The sequence below is a fragment of the Chaetodon trifascialis genome, chromosome 10 (assembly GCF_039877785.1).
Source record: "Chaetodon trifascialis isolate fChaTrf1 chromosome 10, fChaTrf1.hap1, whole genome shotgun sequence".
Taxonomy (NCBI): domain Eukaryota; kingdom Metazoa; phylum Chordata; class Actinopteri; order Chaetodontiformes; family Chaetodontidae; genus Chaetodon; species Chaetodon trifascialis.
Window position 1 is genome coordinate 13303970 of NC_092065.1, and position 17678 is coordinate 13321647.

Here is a 17678-nt window from a genome sequence, read left to right on the forward strand (position 1 = left end):
TATATGTTTATTTGCTTCCTGGAGTGTTATATGACAAGACTCACACTACTCTGTCAGTTAAATACAAGGCTACAGCCAGCAACCAGTGAGTTTTTAGTTTCTGAACAGAAACACAGGGAAACAGGTAGCCTGGCTCTAACCAACAGTAACAAATACACCCACCATCACCTCTGAAGCTCAGTAACTTACATGCTGTATCCTGTTTGTTTAATCTGTACTAAAAGTTAAGTCCAAAAACATTAATATGCTGTTTTGCAGGGCGTTAGGTGGCAGATTATTACTGGGCCAGGTGGAGTACTTTCCCATAATCTCCACTGGTTGCCTCGCAACTGGTTTCAGACAAGAAACGGACGGGTATAAATCTTTTCCTCTAACTTTCGAAGTGAATTAGTATATTTCCCAAAATGTTGTTGTCTCTATTATAATAGTTTTACAAAGCTATGTTCACCTTGATAGAAATTTGTCTACCTTCCCCTACCTGCAGAAACAGAACAGCGACATTTCCTTACTCTTGCTGAGTTGACCCACCCTGATGCCAGATTTGCGCTTAAGATGATTAAGTGAGTACCCAGTCTGGGGTTGACAATAGTTGAAATCTCCTGGGCTGGAGGAGAAGCCACAGGGGCTAAGGAAGGTGGGGGTACAGTCCCGCATGAGATTGTAACCTGGCCAGTGGTTAAGACTGCACTGTTCCCCAGGGAGCATCTAACTCTGTCCTGTCTCTGCTTCTCTGCAAGAAGAGATATAGCCCCCTCCCTGGAGGCACATCCATCACTTACACCCAGCGAATAGAAAATGTCTAAACAACTCTATTTCCCCTATGAGCACAAATGTAGAAAGGTTAACAACTCAGGCCATTAGATGCAGTCAGCAGTTGTGAGGCAAGGAAGCCAGGGGCCGAATTGGCAGTGAAAACGAAAATGACCAGTTCCAGTGGCACACAGTCATTATGGGTTACAGATGGACTGGCATTATGGTGTCTGGCTGTCTGAATCGGGGCTCCACTGTAGGCAAACTTGACTGAGATCACCTCGCTAACTACCCACGCATCGCCGTCTGAGCCAGGAAAGTAACCGCCTGAACCCCCACAAAGAATTTCCCCAAACCACATCACAACAGGCCAGGGAGAATGATGATGTTCTTGTTCATTCACCATTTCACACACACACACACACACACACACACACACACACTGACAGAGTAGTGTTGAAACTAGAGGTGGTGGTGGGGGGGGGGAGCTCTCCCTAAAACAAACCTGAGCCAGGGAAGTACGCTGGTAAATTCACTGTGTGTTTAAAATGTTAATATAATGACAGAAATTTAGATTTTACCAGGGCTTTTGATTCTTTCTCTCTTTCGTTTTGGGTAGTGGGTAGCTCACGTCAGATGTCATGACACAAAGTTAAAACAGAGGTTTGGTGTCAAAAATAAGATCACTGCTTTTTGCCCAAAAAAGGAAAGCGGTGTGGTGTATTTTATCTGCATTGTGGTAAGGAGGTAATCATGTTTCTGATGTTTTAATTGTCATAAACAGCCTATCATATCCCTTGATAATGGAGCATGCTAAGAGTGACACATAAACAGTCAATCGTTTAACGAACTGGCATAACAAAGTCGTTTGTTTTTTTAAGCTACTGTCCACATGTTGAATGTCTATAATTGAGCTGTCAATGGAGCACCGATCCTGGAGAGCAAGCTGGAAGAGTGATGGGTATTGGATCAGTGCTGAGGCAAGAAGTAGACCCATACACCTTACCTTTAGCCTGGCAGCCAAACGCTCATCTCTGATCTCTGGACATTCATATACCCAAAGCAATAGCATCAACTTCCCAGGGTTGTGTTTGTTCTGACATATACATTACCACAAACTTATCCATAATTATGGATATGGATTATGGATAATTATTAATTACATTATATATGTTTTTAAGCTATATGGCCCAGCCGTTGGTGGATTTATCTGTAATCCTCTGTGTGAATTGACCACAGCAGATTATGTTCTTTGACAGCATATGTGAACACGTTCCTCAACATAACGCGAGTGCATGCAGTGCGTCCCATCTAAAATGACAATCTGCTCCTCAGAGATGTTGCGGTCTCGCTCATCAGTCCAGTGAAACTGTACATCAGAGAGAGTCGAGACACTCTCACATAGACACGCATGCGCACATCTTTTCCTCTCTTTATACAGACGAGCTGTCACAACAGGACAGTTCAAGTCTAGAGGCATAATAGACTGTGTCATGACATTTCTCTTACACAGATACGAAATGACAAGCTGAGAGGGCCTTCAGACTGCAGGTGTGCCGCGCTCCAAACTTAGTGTCCACATTCATCAAAAGTTAGCGTAGCTCGATAGCTAAACATCTTCAAAACAACTTAATTTTCATGATTTGAATGATCGCTCTAATCTAATGCTGCAGTTGATTATATCTCAACATACTTCGCTGTAGATCAAATAACATAACTTCAATTTCCAGAACTAAGTAGGAAATTTTCAGCTGGCACGACTACCCAGATAGACATGTCAGAAGATGGTCAGATTGCAGAGAACAATGTCTGTACTGTAGCACAGTACATGTTTGTGCCTGACACTGACTTCTGTTGAGTGTTAGAAGAACGACACAGAGTATCTGTTTATTGCCTAAATCATGTGCTCTTGGTGTGTGTGTGTGTGTGTGTGTGTGTGTGTGTGTGTGTGTGTGTGTGTGTGTGTGTGTGTGTGTGTGTGTGTGTGTGTAAGAAACAGAGACGAAGAGATAAACATAAAAAGAGAAAAGGAAAAAGAGAAAATTGGGCCTGGATCCAGCAGCAGAACAACGCCAGGCTATGAGGCTACCTCAATAAGCATATACAACCACATGGTTGATACTTGATGCCTACAGGAAGCCGACAGTAAAAGTCCCACCTCAATAAGTTATACATATTGAATTTTGTCATTAAGCTTGGGAATTGGCCAAAGGTCACACATTAAAACAGTTTTCTGTTCTGTTCCATTCATTTACAGCAGTAAGCTAACATGCTTCAAACCACCACTGATATTTCCTGTATGAGCTGCACGATAAACTGCTTTTCAATGGTAGATTTCCATTTTTTTGGCCTTTCTGTCAGAAGGTTGTGTTACATCTTTGCGTAGATACAACACATGTTAACAAGAACAAGGACTGATGTTACAGCGTATTAACAGTGAACCCTCACTGGAGTTTAAAAAAACACTATTTGATGAGCTACTTTGTCTAACAGGTTGGTTTTAGTCTGGGAAAACAGACGGCGCACTGTGTAATTATACTTAGGGAAGCCTTTTCTGTGTGGACACACAGAGGACAGTGAGTGCAGCATCAGAACTGAACATCTCTGTCTGTACCTGTTTTCAACTCCAGTAATCCTACAGCAGAAACTGTGACTGTTACAGCAACTGACTACATTGTGATGTTGCAGATTCATAAACCTTGTTGGTGTACAGTATAAACATCTCCACTTAAAGAATTGAGAGAGAAATTCAATTCTTTAACTGAGAAATTCGGTGCATCGTACACAGCAGCATGTTGTATAACAGCATCTCATCATACACTCTTTTAAAAGACCTTCATATGATACACCTGGCCGGCTTTGATATAAACCAGTCCAGCACCTCTGAAAGTTGCTTACCAAACATTTGTAACACATAAATCAATGTGCAGAGAATATGTCGCCATAGGAACGACCACATCAGCTTGACATAAAGTCAATATGACATGTCTAACAGAACGAGTCTGTGCCTTACTGTACTGTACCTTCTGTGCAGACATGCAGTTGAGGCATATGCAGTATCTCTAAAAGCAACTAAGCATTACAGTGGTTTCTGACCAGAGCTGCTTTGATCCTCTGTGACGAGGTGTGAGACTGGTCAAGTGACAGGAGGGCCAGTGAGGACCACGGAGACACCGGGAGGCTTGGTGACAGGCCTGGCCCTTTCACAATCAATAAAACATGCTCAATTCCCAGTGTAATTACTGGATCCAGCACGGCCGCCTCCCTCTCTGCTTGTAAGCCTGTGTTCACTCCACACAAAGTTGAAGCATTACTCCCTCAACTGTTGTCCTATATAAAAAGCTAACCAAATTACATAGTAGATTTATGTTGCAGGTTTACCTAATGAACAAAATCAAGGCCAGTGTTATTCTGTACGTTTGTAAAATAATCATACCAGATCTACTCTAATCTTTTCTGGTATCAAATGTCCAAATAAAATCTAATATATGAAAGGTTTTTTGAAAATTCACCCTGTCTGACTTGCTCAGAAGCACCCACTATGTGCCTCCACTTCTTTGAAGGTGATGGACAGCAGCCAAAGTCTTGAGCGTAGCCGTGACAGTTGTGCTTCCTGTGCAAGGCAGCGTTAGCCTCGGTATCCTACCACAGGCCGTGGGCAGACAAGACTCAACTTCCTGCCCCTCCACTTCCTGTTATTGAGGACCCTTCTGCATGCCCTCTGCGGGGGAGTCAGACAGAGCCGGAGAGAGACGGAGAGGAGGAAGAAAGGGAGGGACCACCTCAGGGACACCCTTCCCCTCTGATCCTTCCCCTTATTACTGTCCTGACTGTAAGTCTGAGACTAAACAACAACAGAAGCTCATCTCTTGTGGCTTCACTCTGTGTGCTTATTATGTTTACTGGAAGGATCATTACACGGGCTGGACGACGTGCACACGCTGCTCTCAGCCACTCACTTTACAATTAGTAGGCAGAGACCTTTCCTTGTTATTCAAACACTCCACCAGTTGCATAAGACTGAATCACAGCACTCACAACACAAGTTAATATACACTGAAATAAAATGATTATGACAGAACAACATTTCTGAGAGGATCAGGGTTGGGTACCAAAACCCGATGGCAATATGGCTCCAGGTCCTATATGTACGGGATCTACCAGACCAAAACTCACAACACAGTTTTGGTGCCTTGTTTCAGTGCCACTTAAATGTCTGACGAAATAGTTGCACTGCGGTGCTCAGAAGTGGACATTACAGGCAACAGAAGCTACACCTTACATGGCTAGTTAACACTGCACTCTAATGGCAGCACTCTTTGTACATTGATCTAGCAGCACGTAGCCTAACTAGCTCGTAGCTATCTGAAAATCAGTCAAAATGCCAGAGGCGATTGGATGAAAACATTGGCTATCAGTGACTGGCTGAGTGGGGGGTTTTTTGAGGGCAATTTTTGACATTTCATTCAATGGTCTACCCCCAAAGAGGCCAGACGCAGCAGGGAAAAGAGCATACAAAGCCAGAATGTTTTTACATCTAACTCACCAAATGAAGGGTTAATTTGGTGATGACAGACTGGAAAGACTAACGACGACAGTTTTGGTGAGCTACATTAGTCTTAGTTGTCAGAAGGCGTACAGTCGTATTTTTCTTTCAAAGGAGGAAAATAGGTATTTTTCGCTTCTTGACATTTCATGAGTTTGCATGCAATTATTCAGGAAAGGGGTTTTTTGCCAGAGAAAACAAATACAATATTTCTGCAAAATAACCATGGAAGTATTTGGCTGTTGAGTACTGCAACTGTTTTAAATGACTGTAGTTGGGTTAGGTTAGGTTAGGTTATACTTATTATGTAAATGTGTTATGTAAATCAGTTGTATTTATTCATTTTTATATATTTAATACTATTGTATACTGTAAAGTGTTTACTGTTATTGTTCAATTTCAAGTTATAATTTGCCAATAAAAAAAGCTTCTAAACGCTTCTTCTTTCATTTTTTTTTTGTTTAAAGTACCATTTCAGGCAACATTTCTAGACACCAGTCCCATTTTGTAAGTACCGTTTTAGCAACAGTATCGGGAAAAAAAACCTTCACGCATGTAATCTGATGTGCATTGATATGGGAATTCAGTGAAATAATCCATGACAACGTCCCAAAGTGTATCGAACTCAAAGTGTCAACACTGTGGCTCAGATATGATTAGCTTCTGGCAGACTGAAGACATAAAGCGAAGCACCTAAATCCACAGTTTTACCGATTTGTTTCAATGGAGCCTTGACACCAGCGCGGTAGGAAATGAACATCCACCTCTTTGTTCTTGCTTTCATCTGGAGGTGCTGTACCTGTAAATGGGGCTGTTGGCCTGGGGGGAGTGGAGGCAAGCCAGCCCTCTCACGCTCTCTCCCTCTTCCCTTTTGTGAGAGTGCGCTTATCTCCCTCTCCAGCAGTGAAAGGCAGGATTGTGGCCCCAGCAGCATCGCTAGTGTTAATGTCTCCTGATGCTAATCTGACACACGGCTGATCCCTCAACAACCACTTCCTCCATCCCCTATTTTCAGCCCCCCCCACCCCTCTTTCTTTCTCTCTTTCTTGCTTGCTTTTTCTCATAATTTCTTTTTTCTTTCTTTCTTTCTTTCTTTGAACTCATGTTATACATTCCCTCACCTCAGTTTCCAAGGCAACTAATGAGATATAATTAATAAGAGCTATCGCAAGGGCATGCGAACAAAAAGTGAAAAAGGAGGCTTTGAGAAATGTAGCGAGAGGTGGGGCAGTCTGCAAACCATGGACTTTCTGCAGCACTTCCCCTTCCTCTGTAAAAGCATTGCTTGGGGTGACACTTCTCATACTGAGAATAACATAGATAACATATCAAGGAGAGGGTTAAATGATTTGGATATGGTGTTGAGAAAAAATGTTGAGAAAAACTGAGAAAATTAAGTAAATGTTTCGCAAACTGCGCCCAGATTTAAAACCATGAAAGAAGAGTTGCCAAGCATCTTTTCTTGTCTTTCCTCTACATATTAAACCTGATCTTGACTCAATCTATGATCTAGACATAAAAATGCATTGTTCAATAGGAGACAGTGACCTGCACGGTAGGGACAGCCACAAAGCCAGCAGTGAAACCCTGAACTGAAATAGCAGCCAAGCAGACAGCAAGTGGTTAATCTGCCCTGATGACTGGTAGCTCAGTCCAACTCTCCAATGACCCAGCTGTAATCCCACATTGGATCAATGCAAGTTCAAACAATCCTCCGTGCTGCTAGCACCTTGCTTGGGCTGGGGGATGGTGCCGTAAGACAGGGACCAGGAGACGGAAAGCTACTTATCACCTCCAAAATGACATCAAAAGGAAGGAAAACCCCACAGGATGAACCTGCTCTTGCTGAGAAATGTTTCATTGTAGGACACGTTATACAGCCAACTGAACGGAAACGATGTCGCTCTTCAGATAAATACCGGACATGTATCTCATCTGCAAAATCTGAATGACGATGAGTGGATATAACAACCAATAACCAAAGGACATCATATGCTGACAGTATTACCAGACAGGCATCCTCCATCTCACTCTCACAGTACTGTCAGGGGATGAGAGGACTATGCAAGGTGACTTTGACTAAGTGCCTTGGGGTTTCATGAGAAAACGCCATTGACATTACATTAATTTCATGTCTCTTTTTTAACTGACTTAGTGCCACAGAGCCCTGGATAGCAGGGAAAAAAATGAGACAGACGTTTTTGTTTTAGCTTCAAGGCACAGGCAGCGGGGATCTGGAGGCCAGGAAGACAACAGTGACAAATAGGTGACATGATCGGCAAGCAACTTTTTCCTGACTTTAAGAGTCATTCGACACAGGGACGAGACATAGCAGCTCGGCGGAGCACGGTGGATGTTAGTCAGAAACTTTCCACTGCACTTTGTGTGTGTTTGGGTTTGATAGCAGGTGTGCATATGAAGAAGAGGCAGAAAGAAAACAAGAGAGAGAAAGAGAGAGAGAGGTGGGGAAGGGGGGAGAGTCAGACAGAGAGAGTGGGAGAGAGAAGACAGTATGACTGTGTTAACTATGTGGAAAGATGTAAGGGAAACAAGACTAAAAGAAGCACCCCGCGCCCATCCCATCCCACCTCTGTGGTAGTGTGCGGCAGCGGCGTTGTAACATAATTACTGCTGGGACACTTCTATTCCCAATGATCCATTTGCGTCAGTCAGGTTTTCGAGCCCAGCCAATGAATGGATTCTCAGTTTCTCAAGGATAAAGAGATGACCCTCTCCGAACAGTTATATCCATTTCATGTAGAAAAGCTACTCTCCTCCTCAAGGTAAATCCCTCGACGCATATTTGAGTGAAACTTTTATGAACAAAGAAAATGATGATAACTTCCTTGATGCAAGCGTAGGGTGATGAATTATGTCTAATTAAAAATGAATGCGCTTGACAACTGAGATACGGAGATATCATAGACGTACAGCGCAGCTGCTATAGCGTCTTACTAGACCTAGTTTGTGCCTCTAATGTATTACTGTTACTGTTGAGCTGAGGAGCTAAGCATCCCAGTTTTCAGAAAAGTAATGACCCAACCATCTTTGAAAAAAACAGAAGGTCGTTTAACAACACTTACTTACACAACTCAGGTAAAATACTACATCTACCCCGCGACGTTTGGCCAACTATTTTTAACCTGCTTGCCTCTTTTTTTCAAATGTGGTAGCTGGAAATGACATAAATCCTTGCTCAGTTTGTGTTTAATCATACATATTTATGTTTCTTTACAATTCTCTATGGTTAACATTTAACTTGTATTTCGCAAAAAGAGTAAAGACATAAGTCATTTCACCCTCCCCGGATTTAGAGATACAGTTTCATTTTGAGAAAGCGGAAAGCGTTTTACTGTGCGGCAGAGAGTTCGAAAAGTCTTCTGGAAACACCTTCAGAACAACTTTAAGTGTAAAAGACCTCCAGGATTCTTCAAAGACAGCTGGGGTATTTATTTTCTGGAAACTTGGATGCTTAGCTCTGTGACTCCAACATACTGGTGATACATGAGAGGTACAATCTGACGCCAGTGTCCTGCTAGAGTTTCACACTGTTAATGCTACACTATTTCTCACAGTAGCAGCGCGTGAAGCACCATTGTGACTTGAGAAACTTCTCTATTACGTTAACCTCTTGACCCTTACAAATAATTTCTAATCAGCCAATCTATAGCATGTCACGCCATAGCTGTAAAATGCAACTGACAAGACTAATGGCTAACTACTCACTTCCTATTAACACCGTTGGTTTAACAAACTATGTCTCTGAGCAAAAGGCCTCCGTCACCAATATTCCTCATGACAGTATGTCACTTTAACAAGCCAATGTCTTGACATGGCACAGCGTCGGTATTCAGCACTCTGTGTGGATGAACACTTCCTGTGTCGTCCCTTTTTTGTGCTAATACCGTCACACATCTGAGTGAGTTTAATTTTCATTTTCACTACTTCATTACTTTGTGTATGTGTGAGAGAGAGAGAGAGAGAGAGAGAGAGAGAGAGAGAGAGAGAGAGAGAGAGAGATAAACTGCTCTAAACTGGTGGAGCAAATATTTATAGGAAAATCTTGTATCTCTTTCTGTTTTTCTAAAACTTGCACACAGACACACAAACAGAAAAAAACAGTAGAATTAATACATGCATGGTCCTAGAGCTTTCTACATTTGCATCGCATTACAGTGTGAGACTGTGGTCTGATGTGGTGCGATGGCATGTGTCCATTTGCATGGTTGTCTATCATCAGATGGACTTCACACCAGGGAACAATAATAATGCCAACACCATAGGGAGCATCAGTCCCCCACCCTCCCAGGAACCCTGCGAGCTGTGTTAAGTGCCATGGAAGCCTTTTGATGTTGCACAGACCGCAACTCAGAAATGGTAAACAGCAAAGATGAACCAAGATCTTCCTCCGGGGGGAATCCACAGTGTAAGGATATTAGGGACGTCATGCATAATGTGTCTCAGCAGCAGCGCATTTACCCGATCTCAACACATCTCTGGAACACTGTGGATCCAGATTAGATACTGCAATTCCAGACATTCAATTCTACCCCGATGTTTTACGATCAGCAGGCAGATTTAACTAAATAAATAGTGAGCACTGCAGAGAGACAGTTTTTGGTACACATACATGTGATCCATATTGTTTAGGATTCTAGTTACTGTCTGACTTCAGAGAATGTCTTGCTTTAATGGAAAAAAAAATTAAAAAGCTCAGAATAAATATTTGATTTTCTCTTCCCATTTTTATCTTCCACTCGATGCCTCTTTCCCACAGTGTTCCATTACATAAAAGGTTTATGCAATCTGAGCAGTGAGGATGGCCATGAGTCATAACAACAGTGGAAGGGGCTCGCTAAAGCAGCATTGATTTTTTTTTTCTGTCTCTTTCTTACAATTTCATGTTCCACAATTAGTCTTTTAATGATCTCGCAGGGCCCTGTCATTCACACATTTCACTTCATGTAAAACATTTCAAATAAATCAACAGCTCACCCATTTCTGAAAACACAGCGTGACACATAGTGGCAGGAAAATGGATTCAGTCAGGTTTCGCGAATGTCTGTCGTGGGGTTTTAGGTTATTGGGCTTCTGTACTGTCACCATGAGAGACAGATCTCAATTTGAACAATCAGAGTCTGCTTTGTGAATGCTGTGTCTTAACAGGAAACAGGAGCTCACCTTTGTTAATCGCAGACCATCCAAATGCCACAAAAAATGCACAAGGCACACCACCATTTCTTTATCACTCATCAACACTGACTTCAACCTGAAAGATTTCCTCTCTTGTCTCATCTCCATTTGAAAATCTGTTGACATCACTGAACGGCATTCACTGAGCAAACAATCTGAGGGGTATTTCTGCAGCTACAGCCAACAGTTTCTCCCAAATCAGATGATGTGTGCTAGCTGTCATGTGAACATTGTGTGCAAACAGTGTGATAGAGAGAAAGGGAGACAGACAGAGAAAGGGAAAGAGAGACCGAGACCCCCACAGGCCCTGCTGCTGCTCGCCTCTCCAGGAATCTTTTCAGTCAAACTGTTTGCTGATAGCCTCTGGTCCTGAGTCCCAGGGCCAGCGGCTGATGATGGATGCCCCCCTCAACCCCCGTATACGTTCTGAACACCCCTGGCAGTTGGACCAGCGACAGAGGTTGAGGGGAGGAGGAAAACAAAATCAAGAACAACACAGTCTGACATGAATACAGGCTGGCAACCGCTCACTGGTGGAAACACTACACCATTTTCAACTAGATTTGCAGCCCACAGCACACAGATGGAAAGTGGACTGGGAGAAAGGGAGAGGACAGACGGGCAGACGCACAAACAGCGGGCAGACTCAACACCTCACTCACAATCACAGTCACACTATAGAGAGCTGGGATCTAGAGACTGGAGATCAATGACAACACTTTCTGAATGCCCTTCATTTTAAAAGACAAAATTTTAATTCAAAATTGTAAAATCACAAATATGGTCTGCCAGAGTACAACACTTAAAGAGTGGAAGATGCCATCTGTGACTGCAATAGCCTACAGATGATGTTTCACATGGCTTACACCCCCTTGAATCTTGAATCTGCACGCACAACATAAACGCAACACGCTGAATCTCAATCTCACATACAGCAGTTTGGAAACTCGTGCCCTGGCCAAAAAGAACGTGCATGAGGCGTTGCAGTGCTCACGCTGCTAGAGCTCAGCCCCAACAGCAGAGAGGAAGACAACTTTGAACTACAAGTCAGAGCCCTGCGGTGGACTGGAGCAGCTTCCAGGGAGAAGAGGGGGCTGGGTCACTTCCCTTCCCCACTCATACGGCTGATGTGTGCTGAAGAATAATGGGAGGAATCGCATCCTCCCCAGCTGTCCTGGTTCACAGGGCTTCTCAGACAAACATGAAAAACAACGATATCGCAGGCCAGGCCTCCTTCCTGCAGCTCGGGAGGCCACGGGGCCATTCCAGCTGCAGGAGATCCAAGTCTTCCTTCCAGCAGCTACTGGACTTTTAGTCAACGCGCTCACTGCAGGAGCTGTGACATCAGGTCTCACAGCTGTATTTACTATGTCAGTCATTGATAAACACTTCTCCATGGACTCTACTTCTTGCTGCCTTTAGTAACATAATGGGAGGCTGGATTAAATGGCGATTAAGGCCATAACTGATGTTTCAAATCACCAATTTTAGCGCACAGTAAAAACACAGAATAAACACCTTCATCACAGACGGCTTGGCAGACTTTGAAGAAAGTTTACTTTGCACATAATTCAATTGTTTGTCTGCGTGCGATGCTTCTACTTAATCGACTCCATACAAAGCCAGAGAAGTTAAATCTCCAGTGAGAGATGCTTTTTAAGATCTACAGCAGAACATCAGGAATTCAATACAGTGGGGTATATTAGCAATCATGGGGGATCTTTTGATCTAGTAAATTAGATTATAATATATTCCTTTGATTTATGTTTTTTTCATTTCACCAGTCTCATTAAAATTCAGCTAAAATGCGACTCAGCAAAGAGATGTCTTTCTTAACTTCCTTTTCAACTATCAGTTTTGCTCCATACATGATTCAACGTTATAATATCGCCACAGTGCTGTGTAGCAGCATAGCCACCCTCTATTATTACATCTCCAGCAAGGCAAGTGTCTTCTTCATGCTAACAAAAGGAAAACAAGCTAAAAAATAATGACTAACCAAACCACAAAACACACACGTTTGGGTTATGTGTCCTCTGAGTGTGGCCTTCTCACTTTTGAGATGATGCAGTGTGATACTGTGGTTTTTCTTGCACTCCAGAAAGCCAAAGAAGGTGGAGGAGGCGTCTTAGAAAGGTGCTAAATGACTTGACTTCTCAGAGTCATGACCCTTGCTCCACCACATGCTTCCACAGTCCCTACCCTCCCAAACCACATCGTGTGCATGTGCCACTCTTTCTACTCACTAGAGAATGTGGCTTTAACACGGTGCATAGAACAGGAAAAGATATACTGTGCTTTGAAATAGAGGCTAAAATGCAATAATTGGATGTATACTAGATAGAAAGTAACTATGGTGTTATGTTATCATAGTACAGTAGCTATAAAACACCATGTGTTTGTTTGTTTGTATTCAGATTCACAGTCGGCGGACGGTATGGATGTGAAGTGAGAGACAGACTAGGATCATAGGGGCGAAAAGCAGATTAACAGCAGATTTAGAGTGCGGCTCTGCTTGAGGATCTTCCTGCTGCCTCTCCTGTGTGGTCCAGCTTGAAGAGGTGAGGAGACCTCTGGTCAGGCCTCGTTTGGAAGAGCACGGGAGACAGGAAAAGACGGCGCGGCCTTAAGCTGCTCTGCCCTGCTCAGCAGCACATGTGCTGAGTGTGCCAAACGAGGTGGCTTACCACCAGAGGTCTCAGTCAAGGGCAGGACAGTTGAAAGGTCACTGCGAGCTGCCTTGCTATACAAACAGTGCCTCAGCGAGTAATACATTCACCCTCTGAGCTTACATGAGGCTATTAGAGAGCTGAAACAATACTGGAGATTCTCAGCAGGGTTTCTGACGGAGCTGAGTGTTTTTATAGCAGTCATTGTGGTATTTATAAATTATACATATTCAGAACGCTGAAGTATGAGCTCTGTGAATTGACTCAACGGTATTCGAAAACTGTACTTAAATGTACGTACTGTATTTTAATGATTAAATGAAAATTCCTTGAACTCTGACTCAACCACTCCATGTAAAACAGTAAGTAGTATTTAGCGAGTTGATGCTGTCTGACAAGCAGTGCCAGTTCACATCCGTACCAGTGCCCCATGATCACAGTACATGAACCTCCTGTCTGACACAAGCAGCACATGCAAACACCACAGAGAGAAAGGGGTCAGCAACTGAACCCACGAACACAGCAGTGCTAATCGAAGGTCCCACCACGACCTATTTAGCATTAGCCAAACTCAGAAAAAGAAAAATGGATTAAAAAAAACATTTCTCAAGACTTGAAATTCAAATCAGATTTTTACTGCTTCAAATTTACAGTTCAAGTCTTATTAGTGGTTTGGTGTCCAACAACGACCAGCTGTTTGTTTTCAAGAAACAAAGCAGAGCAAGCATTTTCTCTTTAGTCTACAGCAGACGGTCTACACTGAGCTGGGGTCTAAAACATTATCTGCCAGGCTCAAAATTCTGCATCCAACCTCCAGGTCTCACAGGAAAACGCTGGAATCTCCATATTGATGATAGATCTCTGATAAACAATGAATCATGTTACTAAGGTGCTTTTGTTAGTCAAAGAGAAAGCTGAATAGTTACAGTGTGAGCCTGAGCATTATCACGACACTTTGAGTGACGATCCCATAAAAAAAAAGAAAAAGGCTAAAACTCTGGGTAAGAATTAAGTCCACGAAGAATGGACATGAGAGAAAAAAAGGTTTCCAATGACCTCAATGCATTTGTCCATGAACTTAGGGAAACCTCATTTTGTTTCAGTTCCTTATCATAGCTGGTTTCAAAAACCAAGAAATAGTTTTTAACATTCAACTGTACTTAAAACTTACTTTAACACAGTAGTCAGCCCTTTATAGATGCACTTTAGAATCACAATCACATCAAAAAATGTATTAAAAAATCAGAAAACAATGGTAATATCCATAATTGCTGTAATGTTACAGCTAAATCTGCAGTACAAAAGAACATCTTGGCTTACCAAACAATCAAAGAAACACTGTCCTCTTTATTGGACCAAGAATGTTCAGCCTCTATCTCATATTTTTCATTCAGCATATCCTTGGCTTTCAGCTTTCTGGTGTTTTTTGTCCTCCTTGGAAAAATGTCCTGGGAGGAGGAAGAGTGGAGGAGAAAGACTTTCACTCAGTGATTCAGAGGCGTCGTGTAAACGCCAGCATTCTCTTTCTGACAACCAGCATTAATTGCAGATCCGACTCGCCCACACACTCCACATTTCTCCTGGAAGGAGAAGCTGAGACACTGAGATTGAAGTGGGATGAGGAGTGCAGCAAAAGATGCTGCAGCTGCCCGTTCCTCACACCGTCACCACCTCTCATTCCTCCCTTTCCACTGAGAACTCGTGCTGAGACTAACACGCACTCACACACATTTACAGAGACATGCAGGGGCACACAAACATTACATGTAACAAGGCGAAAACAGTTAATAAACAGTGGTAGTCACCGTGGAACAGCATCCATCCATCATCAGATCATTGATTAAAAGATAAGGGCTGGACTGACATCTGGGTTTGATAGTAAAGGTGGGACATTTTGGGGTCTCTGAGGTTAGAACCACAGTTCACCGAATGCACAAAAAAGACATTCACGATGGCTCTATCTGAGCCTCCACTGACATCATATTCATTCCGTTGACTAATATGCAACATGAATTGTTAAAATGATATTCATTTCAGCAGCGTCGAAAGAATCCCTCATCCACACATTAGACATAAGAGCTCACGTGATGTGGATCATGAGCAACAAGGCCCATTACTGGCGAGGCCTGGGGCAGCACAGAAGCTAATGACTACAGATTGGAGGGTGCTTTACTGCTTTGCTTTGGAAATCAGTGGCAACCAGCTGCTATGGTAATGTACATGCCGTTAGAATGGCTATAACGGTGAAAAATACAAGATTGCTCAAATAGTGCGGCAAGAACTCGTGCCCGTGAAGAATTAGTTCAACAATAAAATTTGTCACTGGTTCGACCTGAAAACTGAGGGATATGCTGTAAGAAGTAAAACATTTTCTACTGGACCAAAGGCAATGTAATCATTCTTGAACAACACACAGTCTCAGAATGTGCTGATCTAAAAAACATATATTAGATTTTATCCAATGAATAACACAAAACACAGTTTACAAGCTGCAACCAAAACTTTTCCAAAAACTAAATTAACACCAGTATAACTAGTGGAAAGAGAAGTGGACTGGGAACAATTTCAGGTTTGATAGTGGTATTTTCTGTTACGATGGAATAAAAAGCTGCCCCTTTTGTACAATATTAACGAGACATGTTTGGTGCAGACATACGCCAGAAACATTTGAGAAGGTCAGGTTACTGTTGGCCATTGCCCAATCTGGCAAGAGGTTAAGGTCACAAGAGTCCCGGAGATTCAAAGACCCACCGGACAGCAGAGATCCCTCCTCATCTCACCCCTCTGTTACCAAACTGCCCATACAGCTGACCTGAAATTTACTCCCATAGCCTGTAACTTTAACACCCCCCCCCCCCCCCCCAAAAAAAGTGGCATCTTCTTATGAAGTGAGAAGTCTACCAAGATAACAATTATCTCCAAAACAAGCCACATTGATTCACCCGATTGGATCCATTTCAGCTGAGCTGATTTCAGCTTTATCACCCATCATCTCTCTTCAATAAAGTAAAGCGGGAGTGGGTGAAAATCAGGAAATATTCTGTCAGACACAAGGACCTGAATCACTCTATGTCACGCTCAAGTGGCAAAATAACATTTGCTCAGGCTTGGTGTCATACAAGTTTCCTCCTGTTAAATAGATCACAGTATGCTGTAGATAAAGGGACAACACGGGTAACGACGTGTATGGCAATAAGCAAGTGCAGTGATGCCACCGTGCACGAGCTGACCCGCACCATCTACATTTCAATGGCACTAACGTCAAGCAGTTATCAAACCTGGCAACCCATGTCCAAAACTCAAAATACATCAAATAATGATTTCAGAGTGGGTTGGGAAATGTTTTTTGTAGAAGTTGCATCATGTGCAAACATACACTTTGCTGTAAAGTCAGTATCAGCCCTGAACTTCTATTACCGGGATATTTGCTGTGTGAATTGTAGCTTGTTGCGACGGCTCAACGGCGTGTTATTGTACACACACTGATTACTATTTTGCCCAAACGATGCTCCTGTTTTACAAAGTGCAGTTTAACGCTTGACACTTTCGGTCCCACGGTGGACTACGAAGGAGTTACGAAGGAGTCGCAGCTGACGGAAGGACCGTGTTGAAGGACGTGCGGTGAAGCTTCATCCCGGCGATGAATCTTGGAAAAGTTTCTCGCGATTGAGTGGTATCAACAGCGCGCGCGCCTGGCTGCACCCTTTATAACAGACACTGAGGCGTTTTAATGGCCCCAAAACCTCCCCGACAGCGTGACATGACTGATGTTAAGTGACATGACACGGCTTTTACACCCCGTATCCCCTGTTCGGCACGTACCCCGGAGAAGATAGACGGGGAGATAGAGAGATATAAGCTAACAGTTATGTCTCCCAAATCCACTCTACGTCTCCCTCTTGCGCTTCTCTGCTCTCACTCTCCGTCGCTACAGCTCCGCCGCCACGCTCCGCAACATTGTTTCTATTTCCGTTACTCACCTTTACTCCCAAGTCAGTCGCCGTGTATAGACACTCTATATCGGTGGCTCCGGTGGATAAACGTAATTTCAGTTCACATTTACACGCTGACTGCTATTTTGGGGGGAGCTGACAAACTCCGAAAAGCCAGTCTCCCTCTTGTCAGTGAGAGACTCCTCCCCTTATCTGACGAGCTGCCTCTCTCTCTCTCTCTCTCTCTCTCTCTCTCTCTCTCTCTCTCTCTCTCTCTCTCTCTCTCTCTCAGACACACACACACACACACACACACACACACACACACACACACACACACACACACACACACACATCGAAACATAAGCACAAGTAGTAAAAGTGTGTTTATTCGGCAGATGTAAAAGCGCATATAAGTGGTAATGGGCTCCTCCACACAACACATTACCCACTTTATTGATTACTGCTGTCGTGTGTGTGTGTGTGTGTGTGTGTGTGTGTGTGTGTATACTCATAGATTTTTAACATATTGCTGTCGTTTGACTACTGTCATGGTCATTACAATAACAGCCCTGAGAATGAGACAGT

At 43.1% G+C, this 17678-nt stretch overlaps 1 protein-coding gene across 6 annotated transcripts in view; it reads right to left on the bottom strand.

The window, feature by feature from the left end:
- The window catches only part of mef2aa (myocyte enhancer factor 2aa), a 57521-nt gene extending 40217 nt beyond the window's left edge, over positions 1-17304 (bottom strand). For 2 of the 6 annotated variants that reach the window (XM_070971389.1, XM_070971387.1), the window contains exon 1: positions 17139-17284. The gene's annotated coding sequence lies outside the window, so the exon portion shown is untranslated. Of the gene's footprint in view, positions 1-17138 lie in introns of all 6 variants that reach the window. The other 4 variants (XM_070971385.1, XM_070971383.1, XM_070971390.1 and 1 more) reach the window with 3 other exon arrangements.
- Positions 17305-17678: the final 374 nt, after the last annotated feature.